Raw genomic sequence first — 16,431 nt, forward strand, 5'->3', positions numbered from 1 at the left:
AAATTATGCAACACCAAAAATCTGCAATTTTCTTGATGGTCTGGGGAGACCCGCATGACCACCTGGGTCCAAAACTGAGGTTTATTCTTCGCCAAAGGAGTAGCATCAATACCCCTCAAAGGGATAGGCGTCCGCAGAGGTGTCATAGGAAATCCACAACGTTTAGCAAAATCCAAGTCCATCAAGTTCAGAGCTGCTCCTGAATCCACAAAAGCCTTGGCGGAAAATGTGGACAGGGAGCAGATCAGAGTAATTGCCAGAAGAAACTTAGGTTGAACACCACCCACAGAAAATGTGTGTGCACAACGTTTCTCTCGTTTAGGGCAGACAGAAATAAAATGCGAGGCATCTCCACAAAAAAAACACAGCTTATTACGCCTTCTGAACTCCTGACGTTGCACCCTAGACAAAACTCTATCACATTGCATAGGTTCAGACATTTGTTCAACAGGTGGCAACATCTCTCGTGTAGTTTTACGTTCACGTAAACGCCGATCCACCTGAATGGCTAATGACATAGAATCGTCAAGACCAGAGGGAACAGGAAATCCCACCATAGTATCTTTTACAGTTTCTGACAAACCCTTCCGAAAGAGGGCTGCCAAGGCACCATCATTCCAGGTAGTAAGGACCGCCCACTTTCGGAATTTTTGACAGTACAACTCTGCCGAATCCCGACCCTGGCTTAATGCCAACAGGGTCTTTTCAGCCTGATCAATAGCATTAGGTTCATCATACAACAACCCCAAGGCTTGAAAAAATGCGTTCACATTATTCAGAATAGGATCATCAGGTTTCAAAGAAAATGCCCAATCCTGGGGATCGCCGCGCAGCAAAGAGATGACAATTTTAACCTGCTGCGCAGAGTTCCCCGACGAGTTAGGCTTCAAGACAAAAAATAATTTACAATTATTCTTGAAATTCAAGAATTTAGACCGATCCCCAAAAAACACATCAGGAGTAGGAATCTTTGGTTCAGCAGCATGTGAATGAGCAAGATAGGTGGAAATTCCCCGCACTTCAGCAGCGAGCTGCTCCACACGATCAGACAATTGCTTCATCTCCATTGAGAGAAAAATTCCCCCTATGGCCTCAGAGATATAGAGGAAAGAATATGCACACACAAAAAAAAAAATTCTGACACTTTTTCCTTTTTTTTTTTTTTTTTACAATTCTCTCCTGCTATTGAGTACCCTAGGATCTGCGGTATGGCTGGTGATTCTGTTACGATGAGTCACCGAAGGAGGAAAAAACAAAATACCAGCTAAGTCCAGAAAAACCAGAGAGGTTGGCAGCTATCGGATTGCAGACCCCTGAACCTATCCACAACAACTAGCAGTAGCCGTGGGGGGTTCCTACGGTGCCCTAGACCCCTCGATCACAGCTGGAGAGCAACATAGCCTAAAGACAGAAAGGGGAAAAACTAAACTGCCCCAGGGCAGACCCCAAAGCAATAGGCAGCCCCCAACATATAATGACAGTGAAGCAAGCTGAAAACACTAACACAGATAGAAAGATAGGTTGAGCAAATGATGGGGCCCAAGCTAACTTCATAGGACAGGATAGGAAAGCTGCTGTCTGCCATCCGCAAAAACCCTATCAAAATGAGCCAACCGACTGATAGGAAAAACTGGCCCTGAAGTCGCTAGGCTTCAAAAGACTATATCAGCACTCAGGTATATTCTGAAGACAGAGCAAAAGATCAACAGATCAGAGACAAAAATGGAATTCAGCTCACCCCCGGCCGGGGATGGCAGAATTCCCAAAAAACAAGGCAAAACAAAAACAAAACTGAAGAGTACAAAGCAGAGCAGAAAAACTTAGCTTTGAGATGCAGGAATCAGACTGGTCTCCAAGAATCCAGCAGGAAAATCACCAGCCAGGAAGAAGGGCGTCGGCAGCCTTATATCCAGTCCTCAATTCCAGCCACCCAGTTATCATCTAGCTGCCCAGGTGTTTGGTAAGCAGTCTCACTACCTTCCTTCACCAGAGGAGGGAGTTCATCAGACCTCAATGATGAAGGGAAAAATGAACTCACAAAACAAAACACACTTCAAAAAGCACTAGAAAATGGTTTGAGAGAAAGCACTGGAGACTTCTAAGGTGGCCAGCAATGAGTCCAGACCTGAATCCCATAGAACACCTGTGGAGAGGTCTAAAAATGGCAGTTTGGAGAAGGCACCCTTCAAATATCAGGGACCTGGAGCAGTTTGCCAAAGAAGAATGGTCTAAAATTCCAACAGAGCATTGTAAGAAACTCATTGATGGTTACCAGAAGCCGTTGGTTGCAGTTATTTTGGCTAAAGGTTGTGCAACCAAGTATTAGGCTGAGGGTGCCAATACTTTTGTCTGGCCCATTTTTGGAGTTTTGTGTGAAATGATCAATGTTTTACTTTTTGCTTCATTCTCTTTTGTGTTTTTTTCATTTAAGACAAATTAAATGAAGATAATAATACCAAAAAATTTGTGTTTGCAATCATTTTCAGGAAGAAACTGAGTATTATCTGACAGAATTGTAGGGGTGTCAATACTTTTGGCCACAACTGTAAGGCTGACAATATTTATAGTATTTCACCTCATAATCATTGAATCATTTAATTCTATTTTTATCATTCAGTCCCATTGACACAGGTGAATAAAGTCCAACTCCTCCCAATGCAGGCTTCCTTCTAACATTTGTAAAAGAATGGCTTATTCTAAATAGTTCACTGATACCAGAATGGTCCAGCAATAGGAGTCACTGTTGATATAAGTCAATTTATGAAATATGTTCCCTTTTAAATATTCCACAATCAACTGTGAGTGATATTGTTGAAAAGTGGAAGTTGAAGAACCGCAGCAACTCTGCCATAAAGTTGGGACTATATAAAGGTATAGAGTGGGGTAACCGAGTGCTGACCCATATAGTGCATAAAAATTACCAATGCTTTGCTGGCTAAATAAATGCAGAGTCCAAACTTTCTTTGTCATTAAGATCATCACAGAAAGCATGCAAGCCTTACATCACCAAGCACAATCCCAAGAAACAGATGGAGTGGTGTAAAGTTGCCAACACTTTATCTTGGAACAGTGTAATCATGTTCTGTGGTGTAACAAAGCACACTTCTCTATCTGGCATATGATGGACCAGTCCGTGTTTAGCGAATGCTGTGAGAACGTAAATCTGACTGCATTTTGTCAACTGTAAAATTTGGTAGAGGAGGGATAATACTATGGGGTTGTATTTCAAGGTTTGGCCTAGGACTGATAGTTTCAATGAAACAAAAGCTTAACTCTTCAGTATACAAGACATTTTCAACAATTGTATTCTTCCAATTTTGTGGAAACTGGGAATAACACTTTTCTGTTCCTGCATGACTATATCCCAGTGCAAAAAGCAAGGTCCAAAAAGGCATGACTGGGTTGTGTTTGGTGGAAAATATCTACACACAGCCCTGACATATACCCTATCAAATACATTTGGGTTGAACTAGAAAGGGGACTGTGAGTCAGATCCTGTAGTCCAGCATCAGTGTCTGACCTTACAAATGCTTTTATAGATGAATGGCCAAATATTCCCACAGGCACAATCCAAAATCTTGTAGAAAGCCTTCCCGGAAGACTGTAAGCTGTTGTAGCTTCAAATGGGGAATTAAATTCATAATCAGATTTAGAATGAGATGTCATAAAAGATCATGTAGGTGTAACATGCAGCCGTTCCAAAACTTAACTCCATAAAGAGAATATAGTTGTGCACCCCTCAACCTGTAGATTAAAAAGTCAAATGCAGCAACTCCAACATATATTGTACCAAGAAAAAGAAAAACAAGGGTAATCAGAACAATCTTTAGATTTATTAGTATACATTAAAACCTATCAAGATAGAACCAGCAAGACCAGAGCATATTCAATGGCAATTTGACAAGTACACTACTCCAGTGTTCCCCAACTCCAGTCCTCAAGGCCCACCAACAGGTCATGTTTTCAGGATTTCCTTAGTATTGCCAAGGTGTTAATTGCATCACTTGTGCAATACAAAGGAAATCCTGAAAACATGACCTGTTGGTGGGCCTTGAGGACTGGAGTTGGGGAACACTACACTACTCTATGGTGCCTCTTTAGGGTTAGTAGTGGAGCTTGCTCGGCGGGAGGACTAATAGCTGCATAGATATCAGTGCTAGGCAAGTAGGCAGTGTATGTGGAGACTGCAGTGCATACAGTGGGGAAAAAAGTATTTAGTCTGCAACCAATTGTGCAAGTTCTTCCACTTAAAAAGATCATAGAGGCCTGTAATTGATATCTTAGGTTGACCACAACTATGAGAGTCAAAATGAGAAAACAAATCCAGAAAATCACCTTGTCTGATGTGGCAAGATTTATTTTTCAAATTATGGTGGAAAATAAGTATTTGGTCACCTAAAGACATGCACGATTTCTGGCTCTCACAGACCTGTAACATCTTCTTTAAGAAGCTCCTCTGTCCTCCACTCATTATCTGTAGTAATGGCTCCTGTTTGAACTTGTTATCAGTATAAGACACCTGTCCTCAACCTCAAACAGTCAGACTCCAATCTCCACTATGGTGAAGACCAAAGAGCTGTCGAAGGACACCAAAAACAAAATTGCAGCCCTGAACCAGGCTGGGAAGACTGAATCTGCAATAGGCAAGCTGCTAGGTGTGATGAAATCAACTGTGGGAGCAATAATAAGGAAATGTCTTCTGCTGTCGCTGCCTATCACAGATATTTATAAACATAACCCCAGGTATCAGGGGCCAGGAATAATTTATTTTGGATATTAATCCTGATTATTTGCTTTAAAAGCAATCCAAAGAACACTTTTTCTGCTCCATTTGCTTGTTAACACTGCAGAATACAGCCAGATCCTTTCCATATTACATCGGTAAAAAAACAGCTATTTTAAACTGGGGTTTATCCGCCACATGGATCGCAAATCAGTGTGGTCAAAATTGTGCCATTTCAGGCATAAATTTAAATTTTGATTGACACAAGTTTGCTGAGTAAAAAATACTTATCTACAGACCAGATATTTTACACTGAGGTTTGTCCACCACACGGATCGCATATCAGTGCAGTCAAAATTGTGCCATTTAAGGCATCTATTTAAATTTTGTTGCAGTGTCTTAGGCAAGTTATTGACACCAGTATGCTGAAAAAAAAATAGTTACCTACAGACCACATATTTTACACTGGGGATTGTCCACCACACGGATCACATATCAGTGCGGTCAAAATTGTGCCACTTCAGGCATCTATTTAAATTTTGTTGCAGTGTCTTAGGCAAGTTATTGACACCAGTATGCTGAAAAAAAATAGTTACCTACAGACCATATATTTTACACTGGGGATTGTCCACCACACGGATCACATATCAGTGTGGTCAAAATTGTGCCACTTCAGGCATCTATTTAAATTTTGTTGCAGTGTCTTAGGCAAGTTATTGACACCAGTTTGCTGAAAAAAATAGTTACCTACAGTTCAGATATTTTACACTGGGGTTTGTCCGCCACACGGATCGCATATCAGTGCGGTCAAAATTGTGTCATTTTAGGCATCAATTTAAATTTTGTTGCAGAGTCTTAGGCTAGTTTCACACTAGCATTTTTTACCAGCAGCGCATGCCGCCGCTAAGCCCCGCCCCTTCCGGTCATCTCCGCCTAGTATCGCACACGGCTGCGTGCGATCTGCACACCCTATCTTTAGCATAGGGTGCACAGACAGTGTGCTGACCGTGCGCTAGTAGAATTTAGCATGCGCTGCGCTCTTTTGACGGTGCTCCGAGCGCGCCAAAATGCAACATGGTGCACACGGATCGCATATCAGTGCGGTCCAGATGAATTACACCCCAGAGTACTGAAGGAGATAGCAGAAGAAATTTTTGAACCCCTCTCTATAATCTTTGAAAATTCTTGGAGAACAGGAGAAGTGCCAGAAGACTGGAGAAGAGCAAATGTTGTTCCTATCTTCAAAAAGGGGAAGAAGGTGGACCCAGGTAACTATAGGCCGGTGAGTCTGACTTCTATACCAGGAAAGATCTTTGAACAAATTATTAAACAACATGTATGTCAATACCTGGATAAGAATGAAGTGATTAAACAGAGTCAGCATGGGTTTGTAACTAATAAGTCATGTCAGACTAACTTAATTTCCTTCTATGACGGTATCACTGATTGGGTGGATCAAGGAAATGCTGTAGATATAGTATATCTTGACTTCAGCAAAGCATTTGACAAAGTCTCTCATACAATCCTTATTGAAAAAATGATTAAGTATGGAATGGACAAGGCAACTGTTAGGTGGATTCATAACTGGCTTAGTGATCGGACCCAAAGAGTGGTCGTAAATGGCTGCACATCCAGTTGGAAGAATGTCTCAAGTGGGGTACCACAGGGCTCTGTCCTGGGCCCTGTATTGTTCAACATCTTTATCAACGATTTAGATGAAGGAATTGAGGGTAAACTGATTAAATTTGCTGATGACACAAAGCTAGGAGGGATAGCTAATACTAGAGAAGAGAGAGAGAGGATTCAAAAAGATTTAAATAAACTGGAGAAGTGGGCAGCAACTAACAGAATGGTTTTTAACAGGGAGAAATGCAAAGTACTACATCTGGGCAATAAAAATGGAAAAAACATATATAGAATGGGAGGAATAGGGCTAAGTGACAGCACATGTGAAAAAGACTTGGGTATACTAATAGATCACAGACTGAATATGAGTCAACAGTGTGATGCAGCAGCAAAAAAGGCAAATGCAATTCTAGGATGTATTAACAGAAGCATACAGTCTAGATCACGTGAAGTCATTATTTCCCTCTACTCCTCTTTGGTCAGACCTCATCTGGAATATTGTGTCCAGTTTTGGGCACCACATTTTAAAAAAGACATCAACAAACTGGAGCAAGTTCAGAAAAGAGCGACCAGAATGGTGACCGGTCTGCAAACCCTGTCTTATGAGGAAAGGTTGCAGGATTTGGGAATGTTTAGTTTGCAAAAGAGAAGACTGAGAGGAGACTTAATAGCTGTCTACAAATATCTAAAGGGCTGTCACATTGTAGAAGGATCAACTTTATTCTCATTTGCACAAGGAAAGACTAGAAGCAATGGGATGAAACTGAATGGGAGGAGACACAGATTAGATATTAGAAAAAACTTTTTGACAGTTAGAGTGATCAATGAGTGGAACAGGCTGCCACGAGAAGTGGTGAGTTCTCCTTCAATGGAAGTCTTCAAACAGAGGCTGGACAGACATCTGACTGGGATGATTTAGCGAATCCTGCTTTGAGCAGGGGGTTGGACCAGATGGCCCAGGAGGTCCCTTCCAACTCTACGATTCTATGAAAATTGTGCCATTTCATGCCTCAATTTAAATTTTGTTGCAGTGTCTTAGGCAAGTTATTGACACCAGTTTGTTAAAAAAAATAGTTACATACAGGTCAGATATTTTACACTGGGGTTTGTCCGCCACATGGATCGCATATACAGGTCAGATATTTTACACTGGGGTTTGTCCGCCACATGGATCGCATGTCAGTGCGGTCAAAATTGTGCCATTTCAGGCATCAATTTAAATTTTGTTGCAGTGTCTTAGGCAAGTTATTGGCACCAGTTTGATGAGAAAAAAAATAGTTACCTACATGTTAGATATTTTACACTGGGGTTTGTCCTCTACAGGGATTGCATATTAGTGTGGTCAAAATTGTGCTATTTATGGCCTAAATTTAAATTTTGTTGCAGTGTCTCAGGCAAGTTATTGACACCAGTTTACTAAAAAAAATAGTTACCTACAGTCCAGATATTTTAACCCCTTTCCTACATTAGACGTACTATTCCATCCATGTGACCTGGGACCTAAGTCCCAAGGACGGAATAGTACGTCTAGCGCGATCAACGGCGCTCACGGGGGGAGCGCCGCTGATCGCGGCCGGGTGTCAGCTGATTATCACAGCTGACACCCTGCACTATGTGTCAGGGGTGATCACGGACCGCCCCCGACACATTAACCCCCGGCACACTGCGATTAAACATGATCGCAGTGTACCGGCAGCATAGGAGAGAAGCGCGCAGGGAGGGGGCTCCCTCTGTGCTTCCCTGAGACCCCCGGAGCAGCGTGATGTGCAACGCTGCTTCGGAGGCCTCCTTCCCTGCAGGTCCCCAGATCCAATATGGTGGCGGGGACCTTCAGGGACCTGCAGGGAGCCGGCTTCCTCATGCCTCCAAAGCACCGGCATGAGGAAGCCTCCAGCACTGTCTGTGACAGATCGCTGATCTGTCACAGCAATCTGTGATGTGACAGATCAGCGATCTGTCACATGACAGTGATGTCCCCCTGGGACAATGTAATAAAGTTAAAAAAAAGTGTAAAAATAATTTATAAAAAAATCGCTAAATAAATTAAAAAAAAAATATTCCCTAATAAATTCATTTTTGGAAATAAAAAAAACAATGAAAGTACACATATTTGGTATTGCCGCATCTTTAACGACCCCCCCTATAAAACTATCCCACTAGTTAACCCCTTTATTGAACCCCTTAAAAAATGAAAATAAAAAACGAAGCAAAAAATAATGCTTTATCATTATACCGCCGAACAAAAAGTGCAATAACGCGCGATCAAAAAGACACAAATAAATAACCATGGTACCACCTAAAACGGCTTCTTGTCCCACAAAAAACGAGCCACCATACAGCATCATCAGCGAAAAAATAAAAAAGTTAAAGCTCTCAGAATAAAGCGATGCAAAAAAAATTATTTTTTATATAAAATTGTTTTCATTGCATAAAAGCGCCAAACCATAAAAAAGAGACATAAATCAGGTATCGGTGTAGCCATACTGACCCGAAGAATAAAACTGCTTTATCAATTTTACCACACACATAACGGTGTAAATGCACCCCCCAAAAATTTCATGAAACGCTGGTTTTTGTTCATTCTGCGTCCCAAAAATCGGAATAAAAAGCGATCAAAAAAGTCACATGCCCAAAAATAGTACCAAGAAAAACATCAACTCGTCCCGCAAAAAATAAGACCTCACATGACTCGGTGGGTCAAAATATGGAAAAATTATAGCTCTCAAAATGTGGTGATGCAAAAACTATTTTTACAATAAAAAGCATCTTTTAGCGTGTGACAGCTGACAAATATAAAAACCCGCCTTAAATAGTAAATCATACCCCCCATCACCACCTTAGTTAGGGAAAAATAATAAAATAAAAAAATGTATTTATTTCCATTTTCCCATTAGAGCTAGGGTTAGGGCTAGGGTTAGGTTTAGGGCTAGGGTTAGGAGTGTGTTGGGGTTAGGGTTGGAATTAGTATTGGGGGGTTTCCACTGTTTTGGCACATCAGGGGCTTTCCAAACGCGACATGGCGTCCGATCTCAATTCCAGCCAAAAAAGTCAAATGGTACTGCTTCCATTCCGAGCTCCGCCATGCGCACAAATAGTGGTTTACCCCTCATATGGGGTATCAGCGTACTCAGGTCAAATTTCATAATAACTTTTGGGGTCCTGTTACTCTTGGGAAAATAAAAATTGGTGAGAAAAGATCATTTTTGTAGAAAAAATATGATTTTTTAATTGTACGGCTGTACGTTATAAACTTCTGTGAAGCCCTTGGGGGCTCAAAGTGCTCACCACATATCTAGATAAGTTCCTTGGGGGGTCTAGTTTCAAAATTGGGGCACTTGTGGGGGGTTTCCACTGTTTAAGCACTGTCAGAAGCACCGCACCAACCTTGCTCACTGATCCAGTGCGCGTGTCCTGAGTAAAGCGAAACAGTGCTCAAAGATACCTGTGGAGCAGGCAGCAACCAAGTAGATGCGTACCTCAGAGCCGCAGGACCTGAAGCACGCGACTGCTAGAGGTGTGGCCTAAACTCCACAGAGCTAGGAGCTGCAAGAGAATTCCTAGCAGAGTAACTGCGAGACAAAGTTACCAAGGGGCATAGACAGGGAGAATAGTCAGGACGTAGCCAATGAGTCACACACAGAGATAGCTGCAAGGTACCAAAGGGGTGAGCAGAGAGTAGTCAGGTCACAGGCAATGAGTCGTACACAGATATAGCTACAAGGTACCAAAGGGGTGAGCAGAGAGTAGTCAGGTCACAGGCAATGAGTCACACACAGATAATAACGCAGTACAAAATCAACAGGCGAACTCACAATGGGAAACAGAGCCGGGTCAGAACCATATAAACAAGCTATAGCAAGACACAGGCACACGGGGGTCAGCACACTAGGCCAAAGGCAAAAGTATAACTGGCAGGGATTGAAGCTTCCCAGGGGTTTAAGAAGCTCTCCCAGAACCAGAAAGAGGCCACAATCATTAACCCCAAGTGTGCAGGAAAAAACCTGCATAGAGCTCCAGACATTAACCCCGGTGTGCAGCTCAAAAACCTGCACTGGGATCATGACAGTACCCCCCTCTCAACGGGGGCCTCTGGACCCCCAGGCTTCCCCGGGTACTTGGCATGGAAGGCCCGAACCAGGCGATCTGCATGTACCGAACGAGCAGGGACCCATGACCGCTCTTCTGGTCCATATCCCTTCCAGTGGACCAGGTACTGCAAAGAGCGGCGCACCAGCCGAAAGTCCACAATATGTCCGACCTCATACTCCAATTGACCCTCCACCAGCACTGCAGGAACAACAGTCTCGGAGTTCTCTTTGACAGATCCTGCGGGTTTCAACAGAGACTTATGGAACACATTAGATATTTTTAAGGAGGCGGGGAGACGCAACCTATATGCCACAGGGTTGACTATCTCCATAATCTCGTACGGACCAATGAACTTTGGTCCCAACTTAACCGATGGTACCTTTAAGTTGATGTTATGTGTGGAGAGCCAAACCTTCTCTCCCACCTGAAACATGTCTCCCGAGGCTCTCTTTTTGTCCGCAAAATATTTATATCTCCCCTGGGCCCGAGAGATATTACGCCGGACTTCAGCCCAGAGGTTTTTTAACCGTTGAACGGACCCCTCTGCTCCTGGACAACCATAATCCACCCAAGAAAACTCCCCAAAATGCGGATTAAAGCCATAGTTAATCAGGAATGGGGACATGTTGGTGGACTGACTCACCCGGTTCTTAAAACCGAATTCAGCCAACGGTAACGCATCACACCAATCCTCCTGTCTGGCGGAGGTCAGACACCTGAGAATTTGTTCCAGGGATTGATTGCTGTGTTCTGTCTGACCATTGCTCTCCGGGTGATATGCCGACGAGAAGGAGAGTGAGATGCCCAATTTCATACAGAACGCCCTCCAAAATTTGGCCACAAACTGCACACCTCTGTCAGACACAACATTCAGGGGTACCCCATGCAATCGGACCACATGCTGCACAAACAACCTTGACAATATTTCTGCTGAAGGTAAAGCTGCCAAGGGAATGAAATGGGCCTGTTTAGAAAACCTATCCACCACCACCCAGATCACGGTATTGCCCCTGGAAGGTGGAAGGCCAGTAATAAAATCCATGGAAAGATGAGTCCATGGCCTATTAGGAACCGGTAAAGGTATGAGTTCCCCAGCCGGTCGGTTATGCGAGCTTTTGGAACGGGCACACATGCCACAAGCAGAAACAAATTCCTTGACATCGGACCATAATGAAGGCCACCAAAAACCCCTGGCTACTGCCTCTCTAGTGGCCGTGATACCTGGATGAGCACTAGAATCATGAAACTCCTGCAGAAGTCTAGGCCGCAATGAATCTGGAACAAACAGTTTATCGCCTGGCCTGGTTGCCGGAGCTAGGGCCTGAGCCCTTAGAATTTCTTGTTCCAACTCAGTTGAGACCCCCGCCACTACCACCCCTGGGGGAAGAATAGAGGACAGCGGCTCAGGGGGAGACACTGGATCAAAACTTCTGGATAGGGCATCCGCTTTGACACTTTTGGACCCCGGTCGAAAAGTAATTGAGAACTGAAATCGTGAAAAAAAAAGTGACCAATGGGCCTGTCTAGGAGTAAGCCTCTTAGCAGATTCAAGGTATGCCAAATTTTTGTGATCCGTGACAACCGTGATAGGGTGAGCCGCCCCTTCCAAAAAGTGCCTCCATTCCTCAAACGCCAGCTTGACCGCAAGAAGTTCTCTATTACCGACATCATAGTTTTTCTCAGCTGAAGAGAACTTCTTGGAGAAGAAGGCACAGGGTTTGAGATTGGTAAGGGTGGCCAGACCCTGGGACAGCACAGCCCCCACTTCAGAAGCATCCACCTCCACAATGAATGGTTTGGACGGGTCAGGTTGTACCAACACCGGGGCAGACATGAAACATTTCTTAATCGCTGAGAAGGATTCCTTAGCGAGTACAGACCAATTTTTACATCAGCTCCCTTCTGGGTAAGATCCGTGAGTGGTTTAACCACTTGTGAGAAACCTTTAATGAATCTCCGGTAATAGTTCGCAAATCCTAAGAAGCGCTGGAGCCCCTTGAGATCTCAAGGCTGAACCCAGTCAGCGATCGCCAGCACCTTCTTAGGATCCATACGAAACCCCTCACAGGACACAATCAACCCCAAAAAAGACAGCTCCTGTACAAAAAACGAACATTTTTCCAATTTAGCGAACAATTGGTTCTCCCTGAGTCTCTGGAGAACTGTCTTTAGATGTTGCAAGTGAGATTGACTGTCCGGGGAATACACCAAAATATCATCCAAATAAATAATAACAAAACGGCCTATCAGATCAGAAAACACAACATTGATGAAATTTTGGAAAATAGCGGGTGCATTAGTCAACCCAAATGGCATTACCAGGTTCTCAAAGAGTCCTTCTGATGTGAGGAATGCCGTTTTCCACTCATTCCCTTCCTGAACCCATATCAGATTGTAGGCCCCCCGCAGATCTAACTTGGAGAACCATTGGGCCCCAGCTAACTGGTTACATAAGTCCGGGATGAGGGGAAGCGGGTAAGAGTTCCTAACCGTTATCTTGTTCAGTTCCTAAAAGCCAAGGCACGGCCGCAAACCACCATCTTTTTTCTTCACAAAGAAGAACCCTGCTGCCACAGGTGACACAGAAGGTCTGATATGCCCTTTGCGGAGGCTCTCAGCTATGTACTCCTTCATGGCTTGGCGATCAGGCCCAGACAAATTGAAAAATCGAGCCTTAGGTAACTTTGCTCCGGGAACTAAATCAATGGCACAATCATAGGGTCTATGTGGTGGCAGCGCCTCAGCCTCACTTTCGGAAAAAACGTCTTCGAAATCCTTCAGGTACTCCGGAATACCTTCCAGATCGACAGACGACACAGACACGGATTTAACAGCGTTAACAAGATGTCCCCGGTTACCACATTTATTATTGCATCCCCATTGAGTGATTTCCCCTGTAACCCAATCGATGGTAGGATTATGGCATTGAAGCCAAGGCATCCCCAGTACCAGTCCTGCAGGCAAGTTATCTAGCACCAGACAACTTAGTTTCTCCACATGAGTGGAACCCACTTTTAGAGAAAAAAGTTCAGACCTGCAACAGATACCGTCTTGGGTAAGAGGAGATGAGTCAATTGCCACAAGTTTAACAGGATTGTGAAGGATTGTAAGAGTCATAACCTTGGTATCAATCAGGTTCACAGCAGAACTGCAGTCAATGAAAGCAGTAGTCTGAACAGGACCATAACCAAGTTCCAGTTCCACCTGCAGCACCATTTTTGCACATGAGGAAAATTGTACCTGAAGGTCTGGGTAGCCTCCTCGACTACTACCCAGACCTAGTCGTTTCCCGCCATCTTGGAGGATGATGGACAGGAGGGGCAGTCCTTCTTCCAATGTCCAGATTTCCCACAATAGAAGCACATCTGCTTTTCACGGCGGCGTCTTCTTTCCTTTCCCTCACAGGTGACAGCGCTCACCTCCATAGCCATAGGAAGAGTCCGGGTCTTATCTCCACTGAAGAATAAGGGCGTTTCCCGTTGCATAATGCCTCTAGCCCGCAGCCTGCGATCCATGCGAACCACTTGGACCGTGGCATCCTCCAGGGAGTCAGGCAGAGGATGAAGTGCCAAAGCATCCTTCAGACGTTCACTCAGGCCTCTGTGGAGCAGCCCCCGAAGAGCGGCATCACTCCAGGAAATCTCCGCTGCCCAACGTCTGAATTCAATACAGAACCATTTGGCCGAGTGCTCCCCCTGACAGACACTCATCACTTTGTCCTCAGCCAACCGCACTCTATTAGGCTCATCATAAATAAGCCCTAAGGCTTCAAAAAACACATCCACAGACATTCTCTCAGGGGCAGAAGAGGAAAGTGAGAATGCCCTGGCTTGTGGGGACCCCCTAAGCAGGGACATCACCACCCCCACCCTCTGTTTCTCATCCCCAGAGGAGCGGGGTCTCAAAGAAAAAAAAAAGCTTACAGCCCTCCTTAAATGCCCAGAAATCATCCTTGTTACCAGAAAATATATCTGGCAGTTTATCCGGGGATTCAGGTGGGACTAAAATGACATCTCTATTCCCCACCTGCTGGAAGCCTGCGGAAAGTACCCCCTGAACTGAGTCCTCCACCCGCTGTTGGGCCTGGGCCAGAGCTTGGTGTTCCAAACTAAGCTTCTGCAGTGACTGAGTCAAGCATTTCACCTGCTCAGATAAAGCACACATTGGGTCCATGCTGCAGAAGTGAGGAGAGAAAAAAAAAAATTGTAGGCCAGTTATAATGTCAGGAACACCGCACTAACCTTGCTCACTGAGCCAGTGCGCGTGTCCTGAGTAAAGCGAAACAGTGCTCAAAGATACCTGTGGAGCGGGCAGCAACCGAGTAGATGCGTACCTCAGAGCCGCAGGACCTGAAGCACGTGACTGCTAGAGGCATGGCCTAAACTCCACAGAGCTAGGAGCTGCAAGAGAATTCCTAGCAGAGTAACTGCGAGACAAAGTTACCAAGGGGCATAGACAGGGAGAATAGTCAGGACGTAGCCAATGAGTCACACACAGAGATAGCTGCAAGGTACCAAAGGGGCGAGCAGAGAGTAGTCAGGTCACAGGCAATGAGTCGTACACAGATATAGCTACAAGGTACCAAAGGGGCGAGCAGAGAGTAGTCAGGTCACAGGCAATGAGTCATACACAGATAATAACGCAGTACAAAATCAACAGGCGAACTCACAACGGGAAACAGAGCCGTGTCAGAACCATATAAACAAGCTATAGCAACAAACAGGCACACGGGGGTCAGCACACTAGGCCAAAGGCAAAAGTATAACTGGCAGGGATTGAAGCTTCCCAGGGGTTTAAGAAGCTCTCCCAGAACCAGAAAGAGGACACAATCATTAACCCCAAGTGTGCAGGAAAAAACCTGCACAGAGCTCCAGACATTAACCCCCGGTGTGCAGCTCAAAAACCTGCACTGGGATCATGACAGGCACATCAGGAGCTCTCCAAACTTGACATGGAATTCCAGCCAATTTTGCAGTGAAAAAGTCAAACGGCGCTCCTTCCCTTCCGAGCTCTGCCATGTGCCCAAACAGTGGTTCCCCCCCCCACATATCAGGTATCGGCGTACTCAGGATAAATTGCACAATAACTTTTCCTGTCCAATTTCTCCTGTTACCCTTGGTAAAATAAAAAAAATTGAACCTGAAGTAATTTTTTTGTGAAAAAAGTTAAATGTTCATTTTTTTTAAACATTCAAAAAATTCCTGTGAAGCACCTGAAAGGTTAATAAACTTCTTGAATCTGGTTTTAAGCACCTTGAGGGGTGCAGTTTTTAGAATGGTGTCATTTTTGGGTATTTTCTATCATATAGACCCCTCAAAGTGACTTCAAATGTGATGTGGTCCCTAAAAATAAAATGGTGTTGTAAAAATGAGAAATCGCTGGTCAACTTTTAACCCTTATAACTTCCTAACAAAAAAAAATTTGGGTTCCCAAATTGTGCTGATGTAAAGTAAACATGTGGAAAATGTTACTTATTAAGTTTTTTTAGTGCCATATCTCTGTGATTTAAGAGCATAAAAATTCAAAGTTGGAAAATTGCAAAATTTTCAAAATTTTCGCCAAATTTCCGTTTTTTTCACAAATAAACGCAAGTTATATGAATGAAATTTAACATGAAGTACAATATGTCACGAGAAAACAATGCCAGAATCACCAGGAAAAAATAGTTAGCTACAGGGCAGATATTTTACACTGGGGTTTGTCCACCACACGGATTGCATATCAGTGGGGGTCAAAATTGTGCCATTTCATGCCTCGATTTAAATTTTGCTGCAGTGTCTTAGGCAAGTTATTGACACCAGTTTGTTGAAAAGAAAATAGTTACATACAGGTTAGATATTTTACACTGGGGTTTGTCCTCTACACGGATTGCTTATCAGTGCGGTAAAAATTATGCAATTTATGGTCTAAATTTAAATTTTGTTGCAGTGTCTCAGGCAAGTTATTGACACCAGCTTGCTGAAAAAAAATAGTTATCTATAGGGCAGATATTT

The sequence above is a fragment of the Dendrobates tinctorius genome, unplaced genomic scaffold (genome assembly GCF_039654945.1).
Source record: "Dendrobates tinctorius isolate UK_male_01 unplaced genomic scaffold, ASM3965494v1 ptg000082l, whole genome shotgun sequence".
Lineage (NCBI taxonomy): Eukaryota > Metazoa > Chordata > Amphibia > Anura > Dendrobatidae > Dendrobates > Dendrobates tinctorius.